The sequence below is a fragment of the Sitophilus oryzae genome, unplaced genomic scaffold (genome assembly GCF_002938485.1).
Source record: "Sitophilus oryzae breed Bouriz unplaced genomic scaffold, Soryzae_2.0 scaffold_1717_pilon_pilon, whole genome shotgun sequence".
In the NCBI taxonomy this organism is placed as follows: domain Eukaryota; kingdom Metazoa; phylum Arthropoda; class Insecta; order Coleoptera; family Curculionidae; genus Sitophilus; species Sitophilus oryzae.
The window spans coordinates 708,852-724,993 of NW_022146410.1; the positions used below are offsets into that span (position 1 = coordinate 708,852).

Below are 16,142 nucleotides of genomic sequence, written 5' to 3' on the forward strand. Positions count from 1 at the left end.
TCGACGAATTAAGCCGTGGTTTCAACCTTCATTGACTGGACTAACAATCGAGTTAAATTATGCTTAAATCCTTCCACTGCCACTTCCACCATTCACTCAATAAGTGTTAAAGAAGAAAAAAATAAAATAAAAAGAATAATTTCAAATAAAATATGCAATATTTTCTGTCGGTCATTGTATTTATATTTGACGTTCTTATTTATCAATTGTATATTACTATTGACAGAATATTCAACTAGCAGTCGATACAACACTGAGCGAATCTAATTGAGGACGTGTCCAAATTTAGGACATTGTTTGGCTGCAGGAAACAGACAAGGCCCTTCCTAGGGCCTAATATAAATGTCATTTAGGTCTTCGGATATTAATGATCGCTTATCGTCTTACGATCTGTCGCATCGAGGTCCCTGTGACCCTATTCCACCAAAGATCTTTCACCGTCCTCGTTGTTACAAATTAAGATGGGTTTGTTTACGAAATAAATGATCTTATCAGTTTGGATTCACTGAAAAGAAAAAGAATGACTAAAATTAAATACAGAGAGCATATGAAAAACTCCTACCCGGCTGCATAGTCTTATTTAACCAAGAAGTATAATTAAATTTACTCTTTTTATAATTTTAATTTATTTTTATTTATAATAGCTAAAGCTTTAGTTATACGTTAAATTAATTTCGTGACTCGAAATTGGTCAATTTTCGCATTTAATAATAATAATTTTCGGCATTGATGCGTTTTTTTATGAATTTATATTCTCTATTCTCTTTTTTATAAATTTTGCTTTATTTTTATTTCTTGTATTATTTTTACTTGTATTATTTTTACTACTGTACTTTTGTATTGTTTTAATTGTTAAACTATTATGTAAATAATGTCGATACCATTGTAGATAGTTTCTTTCTTGGAAAAAAATAGTACCTAACTGATCAGATATATTATTAAGATTAAGAAAACAAAATGATGTGCTTATGACACAGGCTTATACATAACATATACAATAGGAATTTCTTATAAAAATATAAAAACAGTGTGTGCACTATGTGCGCATATTTGAAGTGAAACTTCTCACTAACATATATTAAATTGAAGGATTTGAAGGATATATATTTTTATGAATGCTTTTTATACACTTCAAAAAAATTAGAGTTAATATAAAACCCGTATACTATTCTAGCTTTATAATTTTATGTTTTTTTTTTAATTTTTGTTAAACATTTCATAGAAATTAAGATAGCGACACAACTTTATAGGCAAGTGTTCGTGTTATTCGAGGCACCATCAAAGTCCCAGAGATCTTACAGCTTAGTTATTTTGCCATACAAAGAAAAAACGAGAGTAGCCCACGCGTATCCACGCGTAATTGCATTTTTCTCTGTTAGAAAGATATGTTATCGATATATTAAAATAGCCCCTTACTAGATATAATATCATATTGGTAATCTTTGAATAAGAAGACTAAGGAAGGAGCATAATGCTATCCATCTATTCATGCATGCTGGGCGGCAAAAGGACTCTAGGGTGGGGAACCTTGACAGTTCTGTTTGACGATTCATTTGACAGATTTGAATTTAATTTGAAATTTTGTGGATTTGTCAGTCTTTACGGAGCTTATTTTATGTTATTTATTATTTGTTCTGCTACTGATAATTGTATAAATGTCGTAAATAGTAAATCTAGATGGAAATTGTGACAGAACTTAAATTAACAGTGACACTATCGCGATTTATCGAAAAAGACTCTAAAATAGTTGGTTATGTAGCGTGCCGTAGATCTGGGCAAAAATCGAGTGAAATAATGGAACAACTTTTCGCTAGTAAGTGACTATATACTATATAATATACAGACATACGTGTAGTAAACCGATCATTTATGAAATTCACTTAAATTAACTAATTATATATTTCTTCTTGTATTTTTGCTTTTATTTACTACTTGTCAACGATTAGATATCAATTTGACTTACCTGCTTCAGTAGCGTATCGGATGTTTGTGTTAATAAATAATTATTAAAACTTATCTATTTTTATTATAATAATATGTTTTTATAACAATTTTAATAACTACCAACATTTATTCACAACGTAAAATAAAAAAAAAATGAGTCTACCCCACGTCTACCCTACATCATAGTTTTACATTTTTAAAATAAAATTAGAACGGCACTGATAAACCGGAATTTAAGTCGGCCATATTTGAGTCCCATCGCGGTGGACCTAAGATTTTTGATATGCTCCTTCCTTAGTCTTCTTATTCAAAGTTTGTAATGAATGACCTAACCTCAAATCAAGAATCGTGTTTTTTTAATCCTGGATATTAAAGATTTATTGAAATCCTTGGAAACTGGGTGTACCCATTACTATTGATGTAAAAAGTGCATTTTTGATTATTTACTTGGGCTAGGATATTAAAATATTGGTTAAAATATGATTGGATTGTAGGACATAAATAGACGTAAGTATGGTTATTTGTATAAATATTTAAAAAGCTTACTATCTGTTCTGCATTTTCAGTTTTTTATGAGACAATAATTGATTTTATTTGTGAAATGCCCACAAAAACCTACCAATGATTCAACAATAGTGTCTTTACTGCATAACGGGTCATTCCTGCTGATTCTTAGACCATTTGAAGACTACATGGGACAAACTGGATGTGACATTTTCATAGAAATTAACATAGCGACACTACTTTATAGGCAAATGTTTGGTTTGGGGTTATTCCAATCAATTTAGTTTTCTTAACTGGTTATCGTTCAACTGCTGGAACTGCTGGTTTTATATCATATCTCCTGTCTCCTGTCAACGATTATTTCTAAAGCACTAAATCTTTGAATAAGAAGACTAAGGAAGGAGCATAATGCTATCCATGTATTCATGCATGGTGGGCGGAAAAGCCACCATAAAAGCTCTCTAGGGTGGGGATCTTGACAGTTCTGTTTGACGATTCATTTGACACATTTGAATTTGATTTGAAATTTTGTGGATTTGTCAGTCTTTACGGAGCTTATTTTATGTTATTTATTATTTATTCTACTACTGATAGTTGTATAAAGGTAGTAAATCTAGATGGAAATTGTGGCAGCACTTAAATTAACAGTGACACTATCACGATTTTTCGAAAAAGACTCTAAAATAGTTGGTTGTGTAGCGTGCGGTAGATATCGGCAAAAATTGAGTGAAATAATGGAACAACTTTTCGCTAGTAAGTGACTATATAATATACATACGTGTAGTAAACCGATCATTTATGAAATTCACTTAAATTAACTAAATTTTATATTTTTCTTGCATTTTAGCTTTTATTTATTACTTGTCAAAGATTAGATGTCAAAGAATTTAGATACGTTAATTTGACTTACCTGCTTCAGTAGCGTATCGGATGTTTGTGTTAATAAATACTTATTATAACTTATCTATTTTTATTAGAATTATATATTTTTATAACAATTTTAATAACTACCAACATTTATTCACAACGTAAAATAAAACAACAAATTATTGAGTCTACCCCACGTCTACCCTACATCATTAGTTTTAGATTTTTTAAATAAAATTAGAACGACACTGATAAACCGGAATTTAAGTCGGCCATATTTGAGGCCCATCGCGGTGTACCTAAGATTTTTGATATGCTACTTCCTTAGTCTTCTTATTCAAAGCACTAAATAGATAAATTTCTGAAAAGACAACTTCATTTGACAGTTATCTTTTACCTTGACTGGTGCTCATAAGTAAATACAGGGCCATAAGAAAGGAGAAATATTTAAAAAGAAATAGGCGATAACTCGTAAACGGGGTAATCAAAAATATCTAAAGTTATTCTTTTGAATGTGGGTTTTAGTGCTCTTCAATAAACCTAAATGGAATTATTCTCTAAAATAATTAGGGAAGCCAATAATTGACCCCATTAAAATTTACATGGGATTTCCTATGTCCCGCTCGACGATGCAACACCCGGTATGTTTCTGAGCATCTGAAGTGGAATTATAAGGATATCGTTAAGGTGTACATATTTTTTATAACGAGAAAATGTCAGTAATCTCGATAATTTAAAAACTCAACTTTTTAACACATAACACGCGATAACTCAAGAACTGCTTTAGATATTGAAACGTTTTATCTATTTTGAAGTTTTTCGGATCTTTTACAAGATGTTTAAATAAGAAAAATTCGATAGGCTTGTTTTGGTTTTTTTTCATTTAAAATTTTTAAAAACCCCATCCATTTACTTTTAGTGCATATTAATTTTCAGCAATCGTGCAATTTTTATACTTATAAAGATTTTTACATACTGTCTGCGAAGAACATATAGCAGAAGTATTAAGAAAGTTTTTGAAAAAGACTACAATCAATTATTTATATTGGATTTCGAGATATCGATTTTTGAATTTTTCAGAGTTCTAATAGCGCGACCACTGTCGAACACCAACTCAACTCCACTCATTTTTACCAAAATTGCAGGCACTTTAAAATTTACAAGTTATAGGTAAAATTACAACGACTCGTTAATAAATAAACAAATAAAGTATCACGAGACGTAATTAAATCGTAAAGCTGAACGCATGAATTTTAAGCACTGATGGTACTGATTGGGTCGACCGGTAGACCGCGACGAATCTGCTGTATTCCCTTCCAGGTCTCTTAGCAATGTGCACATATTATCGGGTTATTTCTCATATAACACAACACAATCCTATAGATATCTTGAGGATATCCACCAAGGATATAGTAAATATCTTAGGGATATCCAAAAACTAGAGGAGGATATTTATGGGATATCCAGATGGGACAAAAAAAGTCATCTCCAAGTAGTGATGGGTTGTTATTTAACTATCTGTTATTTTATAACAATTATTTAGAAATAACATAACGCAACCGTTACTGCTTTTAAAAAATAACAGATATAAAATAACGACACGCAGAGATCGAGTGTTCGTGAAACGAAGTCGGCGCTCTGCACCGCCACGAAATTCGATGCTACTCGAAGCAATTCCAAAAAAAACTGGTATGGATGGAAAACCTATTATTTCGACAACCATCGATACAGGCGGCGAGATACAACGGACAACGGGTGGGGTATGCGCTATGGCGCGGCGCGTCGTGTTGGGCTGACAACAGCTTAAAAATAATAGGATATAAAAGAAGCAGCTTTTTTGGAACAGTTGCGGGCATAACGCCTGGCTGTCGAGATAACAGGAGTGGGAAAGAGCGCTGCTGCATCGGTCGATTGTCGATGGAGGCTCGCAACGGGTTGGAGAATAACGCATCAGTTGTTTTAGCTATGTTGTTTTTTTTACCTGTTACGAGCATAACAGAACGGCGTTCGAGATAATCGGAGGTTTGAAACAGGTTGGAGAATAACGCCATCAGTTGTTTTAGATACATATTGTTTTTCAACCTGTTACGAGCATAACGGGCGGAGGTCGAGATATTATGACGCTGTATGTTTCAATACTTTGTTATTAAGTTTCAATATTTAAGTATTTATTTATTCTGAAAAATTTTCAGAATAATATTTTAAGATTTTTAAAAATGTATACAGGGTGTTTTGAAAAATCTGATCATTGATTAATCACGATCCTGCTTAAAGCCCTTGACGTAAAAAAGCTGATTTTTGGAAAACGGATTGACTTTAGGGTGTAGAGGTGCGATAAGAAGGGATTTTCGAAACTCAAATTCTAAGGGGTGAAACCACCCTCAAATATTAGAATATTTTTATTTAAAAACTGGTGAGTTTTTCGAAAAAACTCTTAAACACGTATATTTTATTTTGTTGTTTTACATATTTTGAGATTTTTACAAAATATATACAGGGTGTTTCATAAAATATGACCACTGAGTAATCACTATTCTGCTTAAACTGCTTGACGTTTTAGCTGATTTTTGGTAAATGGATTGACTGTGGGGTGTAGAGGTGCGATAAGGAGGGGTTTCTCGAATCTCAAATTCCAAGAGGGTGAAAACGCCCCTCAAATATTACAATATTTATTATTTAAAACGGTTAGTCTTTCGGGAAACGATTGGACACGCATAATTTATTTTGTTTTTTACATATTTTGAAATTTTTTAAAAAATAATACAGGGTGTTCCAAAAGTTGAGTAATTGATTAACCACGATTCTGCTTAAACTGCTCGACGTTTAAAGCATATTTTTTTGGCAAATGTGAGAAAATTTTATCCAGTTTGTATGTTAATGGAAATTCTTGCTTTGCTTTATCATCACCATTACAAATTAATAATTCGATGCGAACGAAGTCGCGGGTACAACTTAACAAGTATAGCTAGAGACGTGAGAAATATAAAATAAGAGACGCCCCCCGATGCGCAGTGGACATCCGACAAATTTGCTACAATCAGATTTTTCGTAGCCTAACTGCATCTCTCTTCCGCCGAATGCGTTCTCTCTCTATCGTGTGCGCGACCGGTGCTATCCCCAAGTCTCTTCCTATATTTGTCAAACTGTACATGCTAGTTTAAGTGTAAAATTAATTCGAACTCTAGTGTGTAGTTGGTTTACTTATGAAGAATATACTACACATTTTCTTATATTGCTATTTTTTGACCGCAAATGGTAAAATCATAACGAAGAGCTTCTCGCCCGTCGAGTGAGATGCACCCTGTACACTGCTACGCAATTCAGAATCTACGCGGATCGAGGGGTAGGGCGTAGGTAGATCGGAATTTATAGATATAGACGAGTGGCGGCATTTTGGCTTTTTTATATCGCAATTTGTAAACAACCCCCGTTTTTAGAGAGGTATTTTAGATAACAATCGATATTTAGAAATGTTATGACACCCTGGAAATACTACCACCGAGCACGTCATTGTTGCAACTGCGTTAATACGCCTGGCGGTGACCGCCTCATATTCTTTCAGATATTTAGCAATAAAATAAAGACACCTATTATTTTTAAGCTGTTATTTTAAGCTGTTTTTTATAAATAACTATAGCAGTTTCAACTGTTATCTAAAAATAACAGTTTTGCCCATCACTATCTCCAAGACATCCCTAGGCAAACATTTTACGATTATTTGGGATATTTATAGGATAATACAAGGATGATGTTGGGAACATTATAGAATATTTTTAGGACGTTATATGAGGACTGTTATTTGACAATACTTACTTCATCCTTACAATACTTACTTCATCCTTAGTTATTTTAGTTTATAGTAAAAACGTCCGCAATTTAGTTTTATTTAGCCACATTTTGACGTTATTCATTGGATATTTTTATTAACAGCTCTAAAATATACCTACATATTCATATTATGTCAATGAATTTTGCGTCAAAATTTAGAAGTTTATTTGTATGAGTTAAGAGCTTTCAATTTATACTGTACTATCGAAAAAAAAACGGCATTCAGTTGGCTTGAAAATTACGATCGATGACATTCCCCATATAATTGTACATACAAAATAACAGCAATCTTCATTTCCAAGCCACCTCTGACGCCGTTTTTTTTTCGATCGTATGGTATTATACCAGATTATACTACCCTTTATGGAGTCTAGCAGCAACAGTTTACATCAAAGTTAGCACACAGGGAATACAGGTACAATTTCTAACACCACACCTTCTAGAAACACACAATTTATACACAAAAATAGGATTTCTGTTCGAATAGATGAAACACGAAAATGGGTTCAGGAATAAAGAACAAGCGCTTTTCAAAAAATTTTCACCTATAATTTTGTCACAAATTTTTCATTGGAGACCCTGAGTCGTTCGTCGTTTTTCGACATTAGTTCAGGTTAGGATAGAATTTCTGCTAGAAAAAGGCTAGAACTATGAGTACAAGAAAAAAACTAAGTCAAACTCAACCAGTTTTGTTAGTTTCAGTCATTTTTAAACCCATTCAACATCGACAAACGACCGAATTCACCTCGAATTTCACTAAATCAAAGAACTGAATAATACACGATGCAAAAACAAACAACTGTCGAGATGGATTGTGGGAAATTGTTTTAGCGGGCGTTTTAAATTCTCTATATTACTGAAAGTGGCCAAGCTCATAAATATCCAGATTATCCAGAAGATACCAAGTTGTCTTGACGTAATATATATCTATCTGTATGGTTTATTGCATTTTATGTAATATAAAAAGTAGTAAATTATTTATTTTTCCTAAATATCTAGATCATATTGTTGGGATATTTTATTATCCAGCATGTTTGGATATCTCAGCTGGATGTACATTAGATATACGACAGAGATATCTATAGGATATTCTATTCTGAGACATCTACAGGATTTCAGGGTGTTTAGAGGATATCCTATAGATATCTTTATAGGATGATCCTGTAGTAGGACATTCCGACATTCTATGGATATCCTGCGGATATTGTGTGTTATATGGGTTAATACATTTGGCAACGTTTTTACTGTTCTCTCTTTGTTCAGTACATTATAAACGCATTGTACTTACATATGGAAATCTCGACCGAAAACTAACCTTTGCCAGCCAGCCCTTAGTATTTATTCTATGAATTTTCTCAAAACAATTATATTGTAAAACTAAAATTAAAATTTTTGGTTAAAACAAGTATCTTTGTTTTATTTTCAAGTTCAAAATAAAGCCCTAGAACAGGACAATAAAATCGATAAATCTATTTATATTGGGAATAAAAATATATCTGGATTTTTATATTCCAGCCACAAACTCAATTTCTATACTACGCTGTACTCCAAGAACTTTATATTTTACTCGATCTTGTCGCCTCTACGTGCATAAACATTTCCTATTTCCATATGGTAAATTATATACATATGTATGTACATACACTTACACGTACGAAGTTTCAAGAAGAAAGTATTTGTGAAGATTTACATTTTTATTCATTTACTATTTCGAAATATTTTCTTTGTAGCTTTTTTATATGGCATTTAGCAATTGATGTTTATTTACAAAAGAAGGGCATTCATAAATTTGAAACTTTTTTTAATGTATTATTAAGGGTTCCATGTTTTTATATGATTCAGTGTTTCTTTAAAAGCTAATGACACATTTAAAAAAAAGTGTTTTGTGATTTAAGAAGACATCTGTAACTCCCTGTAATCATATTTTTGTACATAAAGCTTCATTCAGAACTTCCCAATCCCGTGTTTAACCATAGTAAATTTTTGTTATTTTTAATATAAAATTCAATTGAAGTGATTACAAAGTACTCCCTCAATACAAAAAGAAATGCAACGAAGTTACAATTAAGGAATAAATAATAAATCAAATTCAATACAAATTTCACTGGTTTGAAATGACGCGTAGAAAATTGTGACGTCACCTATCAGCATTTGACTGAATAGTTGACAGAGGGCGCTCCAGCCTCTGAAGAATAATATTATGGCGTGTCTAGTTCTCTGCTACCGTATTTGCGCCATATATCTTAAAATCACGTTAGATTTTTCTATTTTTATTAAGATCGTTAAAAAATACGTTTTTATGTGGGATTATTCTTTATTACCCCAATATTAAATTTACTTATATATTTTTCAATACTAGAAATTAAAACTTAAATTTTTATAATTAACAGGTTACTGCCATTTTTATCGAAGCATTAAACACTACCAAAGTTGTTCGGATGTTCGAGGCGTTCGAGGTTAGATTTGTATTTTGTTGATTTTGCCTTTGGCGTCAAATACTTTGAGTTTTCAATTTTGTTTTATTGTACCCTCTTTATTATTTTTGTAATGAAGGGTATTAAAGTTTGTTTTGTCAAGGGCTGTCTAGATAACTCTGAAGGGTCTTCAGAAAAAGTCTTTATAACTGTTCCTTTGGATAAAAGCCGTCGAAGAGCCTGGTTTGAAGCGGTAAGACAACAATATGTCAGCAAAAGTACGAGATTTTGCTGTAGATCATTTTAACGTAAATTCCTTAAGTTTTATTTTATAATTAATTTTATATATATTATATTATTTACCTTTGTACCTGGTGGCAAACCGTGACACTTTTGATAGGTGACGTCAGAGATTACAAAAGTGTAAATTTGAAATTCTTAATATTGATTAATTTTTTTAAAAAATGGGAGGAAATTGAAGTAAAATAAAAAAATACGGGTGTCATAAAATTGTATGAAGATTAATTATTTGTAATAAAAAACTATGGTTAAACTCCGGATTAGTGGAATAAATTAGTGGTTTCAATTACACTTTATAGTTTTTAGTTTACGATCATTCACAATCTAAAACACAATTAAAATTAATAAAATATCATAGCAATAGCTTGCGGTAGTCTGTTGTATCCATAGAGAAAGCATAATATTTGGCTTATAAAACAATAAACCTTTGATTTCTAACAAAGATTTCTAACCAAAATGTTTCTTGACGGGTAATAATCAAAGGCCAAAATGAAAAAAAAATTTGAAAAAAAAAAATTGTATTTTAATATACAAACAATCTTCCCAGATAAACAATGGTTTAAAAATTTCCAGTATATAGATAGAAAACATATTATAACGTTAATTAGAATGCGTACAGGCCATTGCTTAACAAAAAATCATTCATATAAAATTAAAGTGAAGGAAGATCCATTCTGTGAGTGTGGCTCTGTTGAAGACCTAAATCAGTGATTCCCAAAGTGGTCCAGGTGGACCCCCAGGGGTCCACGGGAGACTTGCTGGGGGTCTACGTAGGCGTGAACAAAAAATGGGGGTCCATAAGATGTTAATGGGGGTCCACGAAAATTTATCTGCTTTTGATAGTAAAGAGCAAAAATGTAAGCATAGTAAACTATTATGATATTTTTAAACATTAATAGAATTAAATTATAATGCTCAACTTTCTATTTTTTATTTTCTTTTTGTTTCAGTTTCCGAATGCAGTCTGTTTGTGTGACCTCTATCCTATGTGCCTTTGTGTGTGATATAATCTTCCTTTCAGCACGTCATTTATATATTTAATAAATAATAATAATAACATTTTACAGTCACAGGTCACAGGTTACCTTCATAGAAGTTAGTTATATTAAAATTTACCCATTATACATTTTACTCAGATAAGAATCAGTGGCCTTGATATGGTTTAGAGCCAGTCAACATCTTGGTCACTCCCAAATTGAGCTGGCGGTTGCCTTGTAGCAGAGCCATCATAAAAAAAAGAAGAATAAGAAGACATTCCTCGCAAATTTTGAAGTATAATTAGTAGAAAAGTCAAAAGTTTGTTAACATTTTCCAATAATTGAAAAGTACTACGACTAATTATGACGTTCCGAATGCTAACATTAAAATTAGGTGAACAGACTTCTTCTAATTGATGAAGCTTAAGAAAATAAGAAATATAATGATGACAGAAGACAGAAATATAAGTAATGTCAGCTGTATGTCTAGTGGAGATAAGACCGTCAGTCAGAGCAAAAATGACTGACGGCTTTTCCCCCAATAGGCAATCAGCTGATCAATATTATCACATTTCCATTTATTAAAACTATACTCTGTTTTTTTTTTCTCAGGTAAGATTTCGACAGACAATGACAGAAGAAAAGCAGATGACGTCCCATACCAATCTAGTTATTTTTCTAAAAAAAGTTTCTAATAATTTTAAAGTTAACTATGGATGGGTTTAAATATAAATCCGTCATGCGTCGTCTCTTGTTTTTAACCAGTTTTATTGGTTTATTTCAAAAATGACAGATCGTATTTTAATTTTATTGGTTTAACGGAACGATGAACGACAAACGGGCGCCGATGCGTATAAACTCGCCTTTAGATTTTTGACGTTTGTCAAAGTCTTGCCAAATTATAGGTTAGAATTTTGCGTCAACTTTTAGTCAAATACTGCGTTTTGGAAGATGGTGCATTTTGATTCGTGTTATTACGTATGTTTTGTGTCTTTTGAAGTCAAGTAGAGGAAAAATCGAGTGAAAATTAACTGTAGACCCAGAGCACAGTTTATGGTTAATACTCGCTGCCCAGGCAGAAAGTCTTATACACCAATAAAGTTACCATTAATAAAGTTCGTATACCATCTCGTCGTAGATAAGTGCATCTCGAATATGGTAGAAAGACCATACTAAACACATACTAAAAACTGGAGTAGCTATAAAATATCGACATCACACGATAGGTAAATAATGGATTTTAGTACTGCAGAAAAATAATATCAAAAGGTATCTACTGGTTTAAAAAAATTAAGATTAAAGTTAATTAATTAACCTTTAAGGTATAAAATTTGGTAAATGTTATTATTAATAAAATAGTTTGTTTTATTTATGTTGTTTTATTTATTCCTGCGGAATATTACAAATTTGTATTTGTATATAAGTTATATTGATAAATATAATCATAAATGCGGGAAGTTTCATAAAGCTTGAAAGTAAGAAATTGTTCTTTTTTATTTTTTTTTGTATGTGGCGTCTTGTTCTTATTTGTTTTGTATTAACACATACCGTTTTTTATTAAATAAAATAACTCGATTACATTTTTTTCAGTTTTATACAGTTTTTTTCGCAATATTTTGAAGTAATCACTTGTCCTTGTCAGTCAAGTTTTAAATATATTAATTTCATGCTATGCGTTCCAGTTGTACCAACTTATTTCTTTGTAAAATAAAATAAACTACATTGAAATTTAAATGACAGACACAGCTATCACTGTCAATGATCTTCTCGTTGGACAGACTATATAATATTTTTATTTTCAATTGGGTTTTTTTACGATTTACACTAAGTACCTAATAATTAATTAGACTATAAATAATAATGGTGTTTCACTAAGAATATCTCTCGGCTGTATCTCGGAAAGTAATTAGCCCTAGAGCCTGCGGAAAAAAAAACACTTATAACTAAAGAGGCCATGATAAATTGCTGGAAATTATTTTCAAGTTTGTAGAATGGCCGCTAGAGGGCGCAACTGCTATGGTAAATAAGAAAATGATTTTTTAAAAAATTCTGCCTAGATAAGGAGTAATATAAAAAATGGTGTCATAATCTTTAGCAAATTTCGGATTTTCCTTGTTTGAACAATGTTGCCTTATCACATAAAATAAAGTAAGAGGGGAAGGTTAAATCTGTTTTTATTTAAATATTAATACCTCCGGATTGGTTAATAGTTATACAATGAACTAGGGCTCATTTAACTTACTCTATATTATACCATATAAATAACAACAATTAGTATTTAACACTAGATGCTAAGGGGAGCTGTCTTACAATTTAACAAACATTGCGCGTTTTTTCAAAAATGCAATACTCGTAGTATATGCAATTTTAGCTGACAGTAAAGAGGAACAATAACATAAAAAGTCAGCGAAAACCACTGAATCACTGATATCTTTTTCCAAACCGAAGATATTAGCAAAAATATAATAAATACGAAAAAGGAAACTCTTAACTGCTATATTTTTATAACACTATATTAGTAGCCTTCTTGATTTCTTCTTGATTTATTCTAATATTGATAATATGCCGGAATACCATAATCTAAACTAATATATATAAAATCCTTAAATGACTGACATACTGATTAATCAGGATCCTGCTCAAACCACTCAACGTAAGAAGCTCAATTTTGGTATACAGGTTGATTCTAGGGTGTAGAGGTTCGATAAGAAGGGATTTTTCAAAATTCCAGTTCCAAGAGGGTGAAACCACCCCTCAAATTTTACAATATTTTTTATTTAAAAAACGGTCAAGTTTCCGAAAAAACGCTTAAACACGTATATTTTATTTAGTTTTTTACATATTTTAAGATTTTTTAAAAATATATACAGGATGTTTTGAAAAATCTGGTCATTGATTAATCACGATCCTGCTTAAAGCGCTTGACGTAAAAAGCTGATTTTTGGAAAACAGATTGACTTTAGTGTGTAAGAGGTTCGATAAGAAGAAATTTTTCGAAACTCGAATTCTAAGGGGGTGAAACTATCCCTCAAATATTAAAATCTTTTTTATTTAAAAACCGGTGAGTTTTTCGGAAAAACTGTTAAACACGTATATTTTATTTTGTTGTTTTCGGTTGTTTTACATAATTTAAGATTTTTTATAAATTTATACAGGGTGTTTCATAAAATATGACCATTGAGTAATCACGATTCTGCTTAAACTGCTTGACGTTTAAAGCTGATTTTTTGGCAAACGGATTGACTGTGGGGTGTAGAGGTTCGATATGGAGGGGTTTCTCGAATTCAAATTCCAAGAGAGTGAAAACGCCCCTCAAATATTACAATATTTGTTATTTAAAAAACGGTTAGTCTTTCGGGAAAACGCTTGGACAAGCATAATTTATTTGTTTTTTTTTACATATTTTGAAATTTTTAAAATAATCATACAGGGTGTTCCAAAAAGTTCGGTAATTTCTTAACCATGATTCTGCTTGAACTGCTTGGTGTAAAAAGCTTACTTTTGGCAAACGGATTTTTCAAAAGTCAAATTCCAACGAGATGAATCTACCCCTCAAATATTACTCATGCTGACATAAATGTGAGAAAATTTAATCCAGTTTGTATGTTAATGGAAATTCTTGCTTTGCTTTATCATCACCATTACAAATGATTAATTCGACGCGAACGAAGTCGCTGGTACACGCTAGTACCAGATATATTAATATTTAATAATTTTAAGAAGCCAACAAGTTCAACGTAATGTTTTTGTTGCTCTAAAATGTTTTTGCCTGAGCAGAGACGAGAACCTCTCACTTCCGAGAACCCTGCTTCGCCAAAGAGAAAAAAAGACGTCAGAAGATGAAAAGCCATCCAACACCGGGAGGCAAGCAGGGACATATCACCAGCTTGGCCAGAACGCCAATGTAAGAACATCGAGTTGGTTAGTCATCAACTCGAGAGAGGAGGGCAATGGTTAGGTCCTCACAATAGGTATTTACCTCAAATCCAAGGAGGCAATAGAGAAACAGAAATATATCTTCTTATATATATATATTAGATTCTATATTATAGATTCGGGAATTTATATATTATAGATTCGGGACAACACCGGTATCACGTATTAGGATAGACCAAGTTAAAGAGGTGGAGAAAATGGATATAGATTCTTCAGCCTCCACCTCACGGGCATCTCAGTTGGAGACAAGGTCCTCGACTATGAAGGGCACGGAGGGCCAAACCCCAACAGTGGAAGGGTGTATATAGATGTCAACTCCTCGAAGAAAGGACATCTGTTGTCACAGGAGGATAGGAAATATCACATCCCCCCTGCAACAGAAAAACCCCCATGTATGATGAGTTATAGACTGTATGATGAGTTCAAGAAAGGGGGACACGATACATCTTGAAGGTCGCAGTGATTAACCCCCCTCCCACTCATTCTATATTCTACATGTAATAATTGTAAACAAATGCAGTTTTATGAATGAAGTGTTTCTTCAATTAGATATCATTAATTGTAGCAAATCCTCTTAACACTTATATTTACTACTTAGAAAATAGAAAATAATAATATACATAAAAATACACAACAAGTTCATATAGAATTTAAAAAAAAACAATAATTAACTAATAATCTAATATCTACAACGGAATTGTATTACACTGTCCTCTAATTTATTTGATTAAACACAAAACAAATAAGAACTTTATTGGCATTCAATATCCTGTTTATGAGTAATAAATTAGGACGAACACATGAAGACAAACAACCTGATTCGGAATGGAAATTTTTCGCATTTTCAATACAAGTGTAAGGGTAGCTAACCTTATATACATATATATATATATTTATTTTGTCTGTAGACTTCAATTTTTCTTCTAGTTGTTTACAGCTATTTTTTTATTTAAGAGTATCTATATAATATAGGAATAATATACGATATATATTTTTTTATTTATTTAAAATCTTTCCATTAATATTGCCTAGAGATATTTTGATTTTCAATATTTTTGTTTTATAAATTGTTAAATTGAATAAATTTTGCCGCTAGCAAAATTAGACGTTTTCAGTCACAGGAATATTTTAATTTTATAAATTTATTAAAAATGTATTTTATTTTTACATTAAACAAATAAATAAATGAAAAATATTTACTAATAATAAATGAAGAAATACCTGAAAATATTGGTCAATTTTCTATGTTATGGTAAAATATTTTTATTTAGAAACGAGTCTATTATAAGATCGTTCAGAGAGATGTATACTGGGTGTTTCAAAAAACATGTGCCATCTTCGGGGGGGGGGGATTCCTCACGTAAAAATAAGA

The 16,142-nt window shown here is 31.6% G+C and overlaps 1 protein-coding gene and 1 long non-coding RNA gene across 4 annotated transcripts in view; one reads left to right on the top strand and one right to left on the bottom strand.

Moving 5' to 3' along the window:
* The window catches only part of LOC115881368 (free fatty acid receptor 4-like), a 162,256-nt gene that overhangs the window by 55,856 nt on the left and 90,258 nt on the right, over nt 1-16,142 (bottom strand). The window lies entirely within an intron of this gene.
* Nucleotides 10,503-11,095, top strand: LOC115881369. Its single transcript, XR_004050034.1, has 2 exons — nt 10,503-10,533; nt 10,808-11,095. It is a non-coding gene; the product is annotated as an uncharacterized LOC115881369 (long non-coding RNA).